The following is a 12406-nucleotide window of genomic DNA, read 5'->3' on the forward strand; positions in this document are numbered from 1 at the left end:
TTTTTAGGAGTCTTGTAAGAGTAGACAGAGACAGCTGGCAGCCTGGACAGTCACCTAATGTTCCTTTGTAAAGTTGGGGCATTTGTCTTCAGCCCACAGGGCTAGAGTCTCTTGGTCACTTCTCTCAGTGTCCTGTAGAATGTCTGGCATTTTCCTCTGTGAAGCAGGAACCTGAAGGACCATTTTGTCAAGCAAAGTTTATTGGTCATCTTTTTATGGGTCCTGCATGTCCAGTCGATCAAGCAGTCCAGGCAAGAACAGTTTCTTGCCCAAATGGCTATTTTTGCCAAGGAGAAGATAAGATATGAAGTGTCTTCAATGTCCATCGTTGTCTCTGAAGTAAATCGGTGTTGCCAGCAGCAGACATGTCTCATTGTCCAGAAAGTCTAAATTTTAAAAATATTTTAAATGTCATATTTTGAAGGTCTTTGAAGTATTTGAAGATTACCTATCTATCTGAAATATCTCTGTGTATACCTAGAAGACTTAACTAACATGGCTACAAGTATGATTATCCTAGATGATTAATTATTAATCTATTTTTAATTATCCATTACAATTTTAAATGAGCTGTATAAACATAATATCTTAAACAAGAGTAGAAATATACACACAGTATAACAAAATTAACTTTAAGTTTGTATCAATAGACTAAAATCTATACCAATATAAAACATTTTAAACAAGTTGTTGCTCTTTAGAAGTAAGTTCCCTAATCTACCCATTTATCCTATTATATCTATATCATATTCCCTTTTCTTCTTTAGAAAGAGATCTCATTTATAATCAACCTGCTTTAAAGAAAAATATTAGATAGAAGAATATCTTAACCTTTTCTTTTAGCAATATGTGTGGGTTTAGAGAAGGAGTGAGCCAATTCCATCTCCAAAGCCAGCTTGATAACTTTGGGAAATTGGGCGTAGTTTTTCTTACTATTTTCTGTTGGAGGGGGGCGCTGTATCTTATGGGGACACAAAGAAAATTTTAGGATTATGGAGTAGTCCATCAGGGTAAACCTCTGAGCCAGTTGCCTTGAAACCATTTTGGATGTTGGATCATCTGGGCCATGGTGTCATCAGAGACCTTTTAGGTGTTTGGCTGATCAAACCTGATGTATCTTAATATGGAACAAATCCATAGTCTCTGGCTTTCTGTGGAAACAAAAGCAGAGACTCCTTTTTTAAAGCAACATATCCTTATATCTAAATTTTGAAGTCAAGGTATCTTTAAAATTTACATACTTGTTTAACTCAACAGCTTTTACGATCAAATATTTTTTTGTAGTTAAAAATCCCAAAGACAACATAAACCAGATTTTTTGTGTAATATCTATTTTTGTAAGACTGAACTGTTGTTGTGGCTGCTGGCTCCGCCCACCTCTGTTTTCCAACATGGTGGTGGTACAGTTTACTGTCAGCTCTGGGTCTGGAGCCATGTGTACCATCAACTATCAGAAGCAGTTTCATCAAAGCAGTGTATAGCCAAGAAACCTTTTTTTTTTTTTTTTTTTTTTTTTTTTAACTCACAAAGGCTAAATCCACCATGCAGCAGAGCAAAGTCTTGCTTGTAGACTCCTCATTCCCACCACACTGTAGGTCAGACGCACAAGCCAGATACCCGCCATAGTAGCTCAAACCCGCAGGCTGCCGCTAACTTGAGGGAGACAACTAGGAAGCTGTTTTTAGCTCCGTCTTAGAATATTTTTTCTCAGGTTTTAGGTGGAAACTCTTGTCAACACGTTGGGCGCCATTTGTTGTTAGAGTTTTCCTGCCTGGCCCAGTCAGGACAAATCTCTCTTACCCGCCAGTCCCACAGTTGCTCAGACCCAACCAAGAAAGCACACAGAAACTTATATTGTTTAGAAACTGTATGGCTGTGGCAGGCTTCTTGTTATCTACTTTTTCTATCTTAAATTAACCCATTTTTGTTAATCTATACTTTGTCACATGGCTTGTGGCTTACCAGTGTCTTTACATGTTGCTTTTCATGGCAGCGGCTGGCGGTATCTCTCTCTAGCCTTCTACTTCCCTGAATCCTCTTCTCTCTTGTCCCGCCTATACTTCCTGCCTAGCCATTGGCCAAACAGCATTTTATTTGTACAGAGCGATATCCACAGCATACAGGAAACCTATTTCCAGATGGGTCTAATGACCAGGGATGGATGTGTGAAATTGGTGCAACAAAGAAACTGTGACCACCTATTTCAAACAAGTGGTCTCACATAGCCTGGGCTGCTTTTATTTGCATAATTACAATGGTTCGCTTGAACAGTTTTACAATCACCGCTGTTTTTTCAAGTTACTAAAAATGGTTACAACAATTACTATTTTGTTGCTTTGCTTCTTGCCCCTTCTTTCCCCTAACTTTCCCATCAGTAACCATTACCTATTTGATCCACAGCTCTCATGTTAGAAGCATAAGCAGTGTTGCAAGCCACAAAGGAAATTTCTAACTAGACACACCCACAGGTAGAACAGTGTGCCCAGTTGGCAGAATTTGGGGTTACAGTGGCATGCAAAGTGAGAGGCAGTTTTATCCTTAGTGTTTAATATTTAAATCTGGTAGAGTCTGGGTTCTCACAATCAACTCTATGATTTCACCTTATTCTCTGTCTCTCAACTGTTCCCATTAACTCCTGATATCATCTGTGTATTAGCAATTCTCCAAGACTCTTGTGGTTAAAATCATTCTTTCCAGAATAGTTATGCAAATATGTAATAATAAACATCATGAGCTACTATGACTCTTTCAGGCTAGTTAAAGGGTGTTTTGGAAAGGCAACATTTTGTTCTTAAAAAGACTGAATTCATGGTCACACTTGAAACATCAAAGACTTTAAGGGGCTGAATCAGGTCCACTGTATATTTATAACAACATTCCTTCTGGCTCACTCACTGAAGAGTCATCAAGAGGAAGTTTGCCTTTTATAATAGCTATTTTATCTGTGACTGGGAAAGTAAAACTAAAGGTAGCCAGCAATATGGCTTGCATAGCAAAAGTAAGGAGAACACATAGCACATAAGCTCCTGGGCTCATGCCCAGAATTATGCAGAGAACTGAACACAGGCTTTCCCAAATGGGTTAGGAACTCCAGGGCCTTGCCACATGGTAACTTTATTTGTGTTATACTCAGGCCTTGTTCCCCAAAGAAGTCACAAGGCTCCTGCCATGAATGGACACTAAGATTTCAACATAGTGGTGAAGTTATACATTTTCACTTATTTTGACATGATCAACAAAAACTGATATTTTTATGCTAAAAAATAAAACATTGGGTACTAATTTTGAGTTCCATATATAAAATTTTAAACCCAATGCTTGTCTTTTACATGTGAAGTAGTGTTTTAACTATGGGATATGATTGATAAGAGATTTTTTTTCCTCATTCAAGGAAAAGATACTGAAAAATCATCTGCAACATTGGGGAAGAGAAAACAGTTATGTTTTTGTTTACCAAATAATAGCTATGCTGAAAATATACACTATTCCTTAGTATATTTTATCTAGAAAAATGGTAAGTTAGATAAATATTTAATCCTAGAATTTTATACCACACAAAGATTTTTAAGACAAACAACTGAACAAACATTTTTAAAATGAAGTAGTATGTAATACTTACTTTTGAATGTTTTTAATTGAAGTAGAATTATATCATTTTCCCCCTTCCATTCCTCCTTCCATTCTCTCTTAGCTATCTTCTCTCTAATCCCTTCCATGACCCCCTCAAGTAGATAGCCTCTTTTCCTTTGATTATTATTATTACATACATGATATGTGTGTATGAAAGTGTGTGTGTGTGTTTGTGTGTGTGTGTATGTGTGTGTGTTTATGTGTGTGTTTTTGAGAGATAACGGGGGCAGGAAGAGAGAATTTTTATTTACAAATATACATACACACAAACAGCTGTATCTATTTTTGTTGGTGGTGTGTACATGGTTTTAAGGCAGATTACTCTGCATTTGACAACCAATAGGAGGCTCATGCCTGAGAGAGGCTAATTATTTTTTCTTTCCACAGTCATTAGTTACCTGTAGTGGAAACTTGTGCAAGTTTCCCCCTTTACTCGTTAACATGTCCCTGATACTGCCTTTGTTTTAGCCTTGTTTATACAGCATTTTTTTTTAAGCTGAGGATTGAAACCAGGGCCTTGCACTTACTAGGCAAGTGCTCTACCACTGAGCTAAATCCCCAGCCCCTCTATACAGCAATTCTTGGAGACACTGTTGCATGGCAGACTTCCTGGTATGCTGGCTCTTATAGTCTTTCTCAGCCCTATTATGTGACTTGTCTTGAGTCATAGATACAGGAGCTGTGATGTGGAATTATCTGGTGGGGCAGAACTCTCTACATTATGTCCATTTCTGCATTATTTCCAGTTGTTTTCTGCTATGGTCTTTGCTGTAAAGGGAGGCTTCTTTGATGAGAGGTGGTAGCTACATTTATCAGTGGGTAAAAGGATAAGATTTTTAACATAAAAAAGAAATATACTATTCTAGCAACATGGCAGAAGTAGATTATTTTCTAATGTTCTAATGTTTCTAATGATAGCTCTACAAAGCTTGCTAGTTTCCTAGTATCAGGAATGATTTCCATCCTGTTGACTAAGACTTAAGCCCAATTAGACAGCTGTTGTTTGCCAACAACTTGCGATTACGACTTATTGTACCTTTACAGATTACTTACCATAATAGTAATTGTCATGGTTCATAGGTGCTGCAATTGGGCATGACCATTATTTGTTTCCCTCTATTGACAGATTACATAGTATTTTTGGAATCATGGAAACTAGAACAGAGGACCTCATAGCCGAAGTTAATATTTTAACTTCCAGTTACTTCATACTGCTATCTTACTGTGTGCTTAGCCTAATGATTTAACCTATCTTTAAAACAACAATGAAACAAACATAACTTGCCTGGGATTTCTCATATAACCAACTTTTACAACCGAAATTAATGCATATCTATAGTCTTAAGTCATACACTTCTATGTCTCTGACCCAGAGTAAACCGTGTGTATAATTTACTGAAAGCAGCAAAAATAGTGGTTGAAAGTAATCTTATCAAATGAATATCCTTCATACATGCTGAACACATGCATATATTGTTCAATAAACAGTGATGTTTGTGATACTACTTGTTATCTGTGTCTGTTTCTGTCAGTAACTTAAACTCTCACAAAATGGTATTAAAGATTTCTGTAAAGTATCCCTCATGATTTCCCCATGTGTTGCTGTTCTGTGCTGTTGTATGTATACAGAACAAAGATTTTTGTTAAGGATAGACACACACAGAAACATTTGCAAGGACAGTCACTTAAGCTCCAAACAGATAGACACTTAGAGACATAGGCAGACAGGGACATAAACAGACACATGGACAGATTCACAAGGCAGCCTACAGGCAACCACAGATTCAAAGTCATGCAACAGGCAGACATGGAACAGAAGATACAGGGAATATGAAGTAGAACATTCACATCTGGCTTCACTCTTGGTAAAATGACACCAAGAAGTGCTTGGATTTCTTTCCTTAATGCAACATTGATGCATTGTGGATAACTTGGAGTTAATCACTAATGTATTTATTTCACATGACTTGGACTACTGTCACCAACCATTTAAAAGGTTCCTCATGTCTGATACTGAAGTTTTGTTAGTCTATGATTCTTGTGTAGATAATTGTTCAGTCAAGTGTCTTAACTTTCATATATACATTTATGTATGTATGTATGCATGTATATATATATATATATATGTGTGTGTGTGTGTAAGTGTATATATACCCATACATACATATATACACACATATATATATATACATACATGATTGCATTTATATGTATTGTATATAATATTAAGTTAGCATAAAATATATGCCATTCCTTGAAGGTTTATAAAATATCCTTACTTCCTCATCATTGTCAAGGAAATAGAAACAAACTCAATGTTCCTCAACAGAAAAAGAGATAAAGAAAATTAAGTGCATGTACACAATATGATATTATTCAACTATAAAGAAAAATGACACCATGGAAAGCCAGCCACTAAATTAGACATAGAGGTCAGGCAATGATGGCATACACCTTTAATCCTATCACTCAGGAGTGATCTCTGTGAGTTCAAGGCCACACTGGGCCACATGAGAGAAACAGAACCAGGCAGTGGTGACACACATCTTTAATCCCAAGAAGTAATATGGCAGGACACAGAATGATATATAAGGCATGAGAAAACAGGAAATATCTCTTTTTAGGAGGAGGATTTCATAGAGGTAAGAACTAATGGCTGACTATTCTGCTTCTCTAATCTTTCAGATTTCACCCTGATATCTGGCTCTGGGTTTTTTATGAAAAGACCACCTAAGATTAAAACAACATGCTCCAACTGAGGAGAAGAGATGGAGATCCATACAGAATGAGAAGGTAAGAAGGACAAATAATATGGAGTTTGTTTGATAAAGCCTTAAGGAATCATACTATACATCATAAAAGTTTCAGATAGGATTTGGTATTAGACTAAATTAATAAATATAACAGTATATTTCTATTAGGGCAAATTTTTATTTGTTGAAACGTTGAGAAAATATGTTTTCTTCCTTATGTTTAGGAAAGTATACAAATGTCCTTTTCCTTACAGATTCATAGCTTCCCTGTTGGTAAAATCCCTCTAGGTATAACATTTATTAAAATCTGTGAGCCTACCTTGACATGCCATTATTCAATGTCTATAGCTTACATCGCAGCTCACCCTTGATGCTCTGGAGTTACATAAATGTATATGGACATCTTTATATCGTTATATTACAACACAGATGAACTTACTGCTCAGAGGACTTCTGTAGTCTCTGTTGAACCTTTTCCTGGAACTCCAGGCACACTCTAAAGTTTTGTATTTACTTTCTAGAAAGCCATATACTTGAAATCAAAGAGCATGCACTCTTTACAGAATTGCTTTTTTACAAATATATCCTAATAACTTAAAGTGCATTGTGTCACTGAGCTAAATGTTAAAATTGAATAAATTTAAGCATAAATTCAACACCAGAATTGTACAAAAGTACATATTCATTGATATCTTCCTCAAAATTTTATTTTTATTTACTATCTAAAGCAGAACCCAGACAATTATTTTTCTATGTGTCTATTTACTTACTTATTTGTGGCACTGGATATTCTATTAAGATATTTCTATTTAGTTTGATACGTTTGAGGTTGGGTGTTGTTATGTTGCATCTACAGACAATTTTCCAACCCACTCCACTATCCCCAATTGCTGGAGATATGAAGCATCATGCTAGAGTAGATTTATAATACAAAGAAATCATAAACACAGACTATGAATATTTGCAATGCATTTTTCCTTCCATGAAAACACATTTTTCCTTCAAAAGAAATGCACAATATACTTCTTAATCTATTTAATAATAATTAATTTATTCTTCATACTAAGAGATATAACTATCTGAAAAATTGGCAGGGTTTGGGGATTACTTTTTCATTTTGATTATTTTCTATAAAGCAAATTAAAACTGGGAGCGTCAGCCTACAACACAACTCATAATTTGCGAAAGTAATTTTCTCATCTGACCCTTTCTTCTGTTTTGTTATGAAAGATGAATTGTGTGTAGTTTTCTTTCTTTTACTTTTGATATATTTCTATTTGGTTTTGGAGAATTTCATACATATATACACTCTTTGACCATATTTGCCCCAGCCAGTGGGGCTTCATTAGGGGCAACCCACCTGTGGGAGTGAATGAAAGGAACAGGGCACATGAAAGACAACAGCAAGGCAGGATTCTGATCAAGCTGCAAATTTTATTTTCCTCAGCAAGGCTTATATAGTGTAGAAGGGGAGGGGGCAGGAAGGAGGGAAGGAGAAAGTGAGATGAAGTCACAACATGCCCACACAGTTGGGCTTGCCTGGCGGACTGCCTAGTTATTTCCAGTTCAAAATAGCCATTTCCGGGTCAAAACATCTCGTGTGACTAGGACTCCTTGGCTTTGCATGCTTGTGTAAAGTGCGCACGGCCATGTGATCTATGCACATGCGTGAAGTAGCCACATGCATTCCTGTACGCATGCATGGCTGGCACCATTCTTGTACCGGTCTCTTCCTCTCTTATCTTCTTAATCACGTGTGTTTCAGACAGGCCTGTCACGTCTTCTATCCTCTCTCAATAAGAACTCTTCTGTGGTCTTGTCCTGTTCGGGACGTTTTCTCACAGGGTAAGAGCATCGCCAAATAACAGAAAGGCACATGCAGAATGTGGAAGGGGTGCAGGTCATGGGGGGAATGCAGATCATGCAACTGCAGGATGTTGGCTAAAGTCACTGGTCAAGGCCAATTTGTTCTGTTGCTAGGCTACCTGACCATGGAATGCTCTTTACATTCGGTTGTCATGGCACCTGACTGTGGAATGTCTTCTTATCTTTGGGAGCCTCTGGTTAGTAAACAGGTGTTACTGCTCTGGGAAAGGGCAGTGGGCATATGACTTGTTCTTTCTATGGTTCATGTTTGGTTCCTGACATCTTGGTCCCTGACATATATTCACTCCCCAAACCTACCTTTAACTCTTCTTAGATGCTCTCTCACTAATGTCCACATCCAAACCTTTTGGCCCCTTTTTATTTTTAAAAGCATACTAAGTCCAAATAGCACTGCCCACATATGCATGCTGTGGGGCTACCTCCACAAAGTGCTCATTATACAAGAGATGACACCCCTAAGAAAGACTGACTATTCTTACTTTAACAGCTATAAACTGTTAAAAGCTCTTCAGATAAGGATAGGGGATCATGTTCCCTTATTCCATCCACTACCACTCATGCTCAAAGGGTTACTGGCTTGATCTTGTGAAGGCTACCACAGATGTGTGGTTCCATGAATGCCATGGTTTTGTCATGTCCAGAGGATACTGCTTTGCAGAATTTCCCTGGGTTCTATCTCTTACAGTCTTTCTTCCCTCATTTCTAAGATGATCTCTGATCCCTGAGGGGAGGTACCATAATATCCAAGTACCACATATGACAGAGCATTCCAATATATTTAATTCCACTGAAGTTAATGTGGAACCAAGGAAATCTAAGAATGATGACCAGATGCTGAAAAGGAGAAATATTAGCACATTTCCTAAAGATGCTATTTCTCCACTTCAGAAAAACCACAACAATCAGGGCATTGTAAGTTGGTCTTTTGATGATATTGTTAAAGGCATAACCAGCAACAATATGGATAGCAAGTTCAAAGCTACTCAAGCTGCTCAAAAATTGCTTTCAAGAGATAAGCAGCTTCCTCTAGACAACATCTTCCAGGCTGGTTAGGTATCAAAATGTATGTCTTTCTAGAGCAGAGCTGATGGTAGTCCCATTCAGTTTGAATTTTCTTGGGTGCTCATGAACATTGCTTCTGGAACATCTGAGGAGACAAAGGCTGTACTACATGGAGGTAAAATCCAAGCACTCAATTCTTTCTTGGCATGAGTGCATCCTCACATCAGCAAGCAAGTTATGAATATTACAGGTGATGATTCAGTTTTCCAAAACTAAGTTATCAAATATGGTGTTATAGGCACTTCTTGCAATTTCTGACATGCTGTTCTTGGCCCTTGGTTACTTACATAATTTTACCTGGACACTTTTAAACCTTTGTTGAAACAAGAACCCTGCAGTACCTTAGATACTGTTGAGCAAATTCTTTCTACTATAGTTCTTCTGCTTTGCAATGATACAGAAGTACTAGAATATTCATGCAGAGCTGTTTCCTACCTGGCTGATGATTCAAATGAGTGCACTGAAATAGTTAGACAGACGTTATGCCTCAACTTATGAAGTTTATAGGAGATGCTAAATTGACACCTGTAACTTCTGCACTTATATCCATTGGAATCTTGTCACTAGAACAGATAAACAGATTCATATTGTGATAAACACATGAGTACTTGCAGTCTTTCCCAGCCTGCTAACAAACTCCAAAACTAATAATCATAAGAGGAGCATATGAACAAAGAGAAACATCACAGAGGGTTGCCAGGATCAGATACAGCAAGTCATAAACTAGGGCTTAGTACCAATTTTCATTGGTGTCCCATCTAAGACAGACTTTAAGACACAGAAGAAAACTGTATGATCTGTGACCAACTATGCAACTGGTAGAATGATTAATGGGATTGTGTACCTTGTTCACTGTGGCATAAAGGAAATTTGGTGAACCTCTTAAGTGCAAAAGAAGTCGAAATTATTCTGGTTAATATTGATGATCTGAGAAACTGCTGAGAAACTTAATGAGACTGAGAAACTCAGTAAAGTGTTTGAAGATTGCGGTGGCTGGAACAAAATTCAAGCTCTACAGAGCCATGGAATTGAGTCTGTATACAAGGCCTTGTTAACCTTGGTTGAGAAGTACTTTTCAGTGGATGATGAGGAAGATTAAAAATATTGTGCCAGAAACTACCAAGGTCAGGATGGGGCTCCTTGGACTTTTAACTTCTATATATCCAACTGAGGCACAAAGTTGTTAGTTATATGTTGTGTTCCTCATAAATTTGTCTTAATGTTTCTCTACTAAGAGCTCTATAAATGTGGTTTGTTATTATAGCACTTTTTACAAAGAACTACTTAAGCAGGTGTAAGTTCACATACTGTATTGAAGCTACCCTCAGTTGCTTCTTTGTGTGTTAAATTTCCTAACCTGTAGGGTCCTGTCAATGTAGATTAGGTTATGTTTTTCTTTAAAAACAAACAAACAAAAGTACTCTCTGTACTTTGACCAGTTGTGAGTCTCTGTGTTTACAAATATCAAGTTCAAATATATGCTTGTCTGATACAAACTGGGAATTTTAGTACTCTGTGGGTCTAAAAATAAGTATTGAGAAGGAAGTTTGATACTATATTCATCTAGTAAAATAATAGTAGTAAGTTATTCCCTAGTGTGTATGACCTCTCTAGACATAAGTTCTTGGTGAGCTTTGCTTTCCCAGATAAGCTCTCCCCTCTTTAAGTGAGCCTGAAATCTGATTACAGATCTGTTGGCTAATGTCTCAGCATTCATGTCACTTTTGCACAGTGAGAATATCTTGGCAAACTATTTTTTATTAGAACTCATGTGCTTTACATCTGGAAAGGTGATGACTTTTCTCCCCCAACATCCTGCATGGTAACTTCTAGCACTGGGAAAGCTAACTAGACATCACCAAGCTTCTGTGTCAATCCAAATTGATTTCTATATGTCCTAAGTAACAAGTATGTGCTGTCTTCAGAAATAGATTCTTACCATAATGTTTTGGCAGGCAATCAAGAGCAAGGACAATAGCTTTAATTGCTTTGGGAGTCACTGTGACTCTGTTTGGCCAACATTGTGTATACTTGGCAGTTGGAATTTTTTTTTCCCATAAAGCTTCTAACAGAGCACTGTTGCCTATGTAGGAAAACATCATTTAAACTTGTGTGTGTGTGTGTGTTGTGTGTGTGTGTTTTGTGTGTGTGTGTGTGTGTGTGTGTGTGTGCGCGCGCGTGCGCGCATGTGCTTATGTATGTATCTGAGAAAGCATAAAATAGTAGGTTTCCATGTGGGTTTTCTTTTCTTATTTTTTTTTTTCAAGAAGCATTAGTGGTATTTATGCCTCCCTCTCCCTACTTCCCTAATCTCCTATGCCCTTATTATTTCTTGGGTATATTTTTCTCCAAATAAAACTTCCCTTGAGTTTGGAATTCACTAATATTTTAAAAGTTTACTAGAAATTTATCTATATTGTCATTCTTTCTGAAAAATGTATATTCCCATAAACTATTTTTTGTGGGTGTCAATAACACAAATTAGAATTTTTTTTCTTTTTTTAAATTTATAATTAATTTAATTTTACATATCAGCCATGATTCCCCTGTTCTTCCTCCTCCCGCCCCCCAACCTTCCCCGCCAATCCTCTCCCCATTCCCACCTCCTCCAAGGCAAGGTCTCCCCTGGGGATTCAGCCTGGCCTGGTAGATTCAGTTGAGGAAGGTCCAGTCCCCTCCTCCCTACACCAAAGCTGAGCAAAATGTCTCAGCATAAGCCCCAGGTTCCAAAAAGTCAGCTCATGCACTAAGGACAGGTCCCAGTCCCACTGCCTGGGGGCCTCCTAAATAGTTCAAGTCAATCAAATGTCTCACTTATCCAGAGGGCCTGGTCCAGTTCCAAGGGGGCTCCACAGCTATCAGTCATAGTTCTTGTGTTTCCACTAGTTTGGTTATTTGGCCTTGTGCTTTTTCCAATCCTGGTCTCAATATCTCTCACTCATATAATCCCTCCTCTCTCTTGCTGATGGGACTCCTGGAACTCCACCTGGGGCTTGGCCATGGATCTCTGCATCTGCTTCCATCAGTCACTGAATGAGAGTTCTATCATGACAGTTAGGGTGTTCGGCCATCAG

At 37.7% G+C, this 12406-nt stretch overlaps 1 pseudogene; it reads left to right on the top strand.

The window, feature by feature from the left end:
* Positions 1–9026: 9026 nt before the first annotated feature.
* LOC118595243 lies at positions 9027–10431 on the top strand (annotated as a pseudogene).
* The last annotated feature ends 1975 nt before the right edge of the window (positions 10432–12406 follow it).

The sequence above is a fragment of the Onychomys torridus genome, chromosome 14 (genome assembly GCF_903995425.1).
Source record: "Onychomys torridus chromosome 14, mOncTor1.1, whole genome shotgun sequence".
Taxonomy (NCBI): Eukaryota; Metazoa; Chordata; class Mammalia; order Rodentia; family Cricetidae; genus Onychomys; species Onychomys torridus.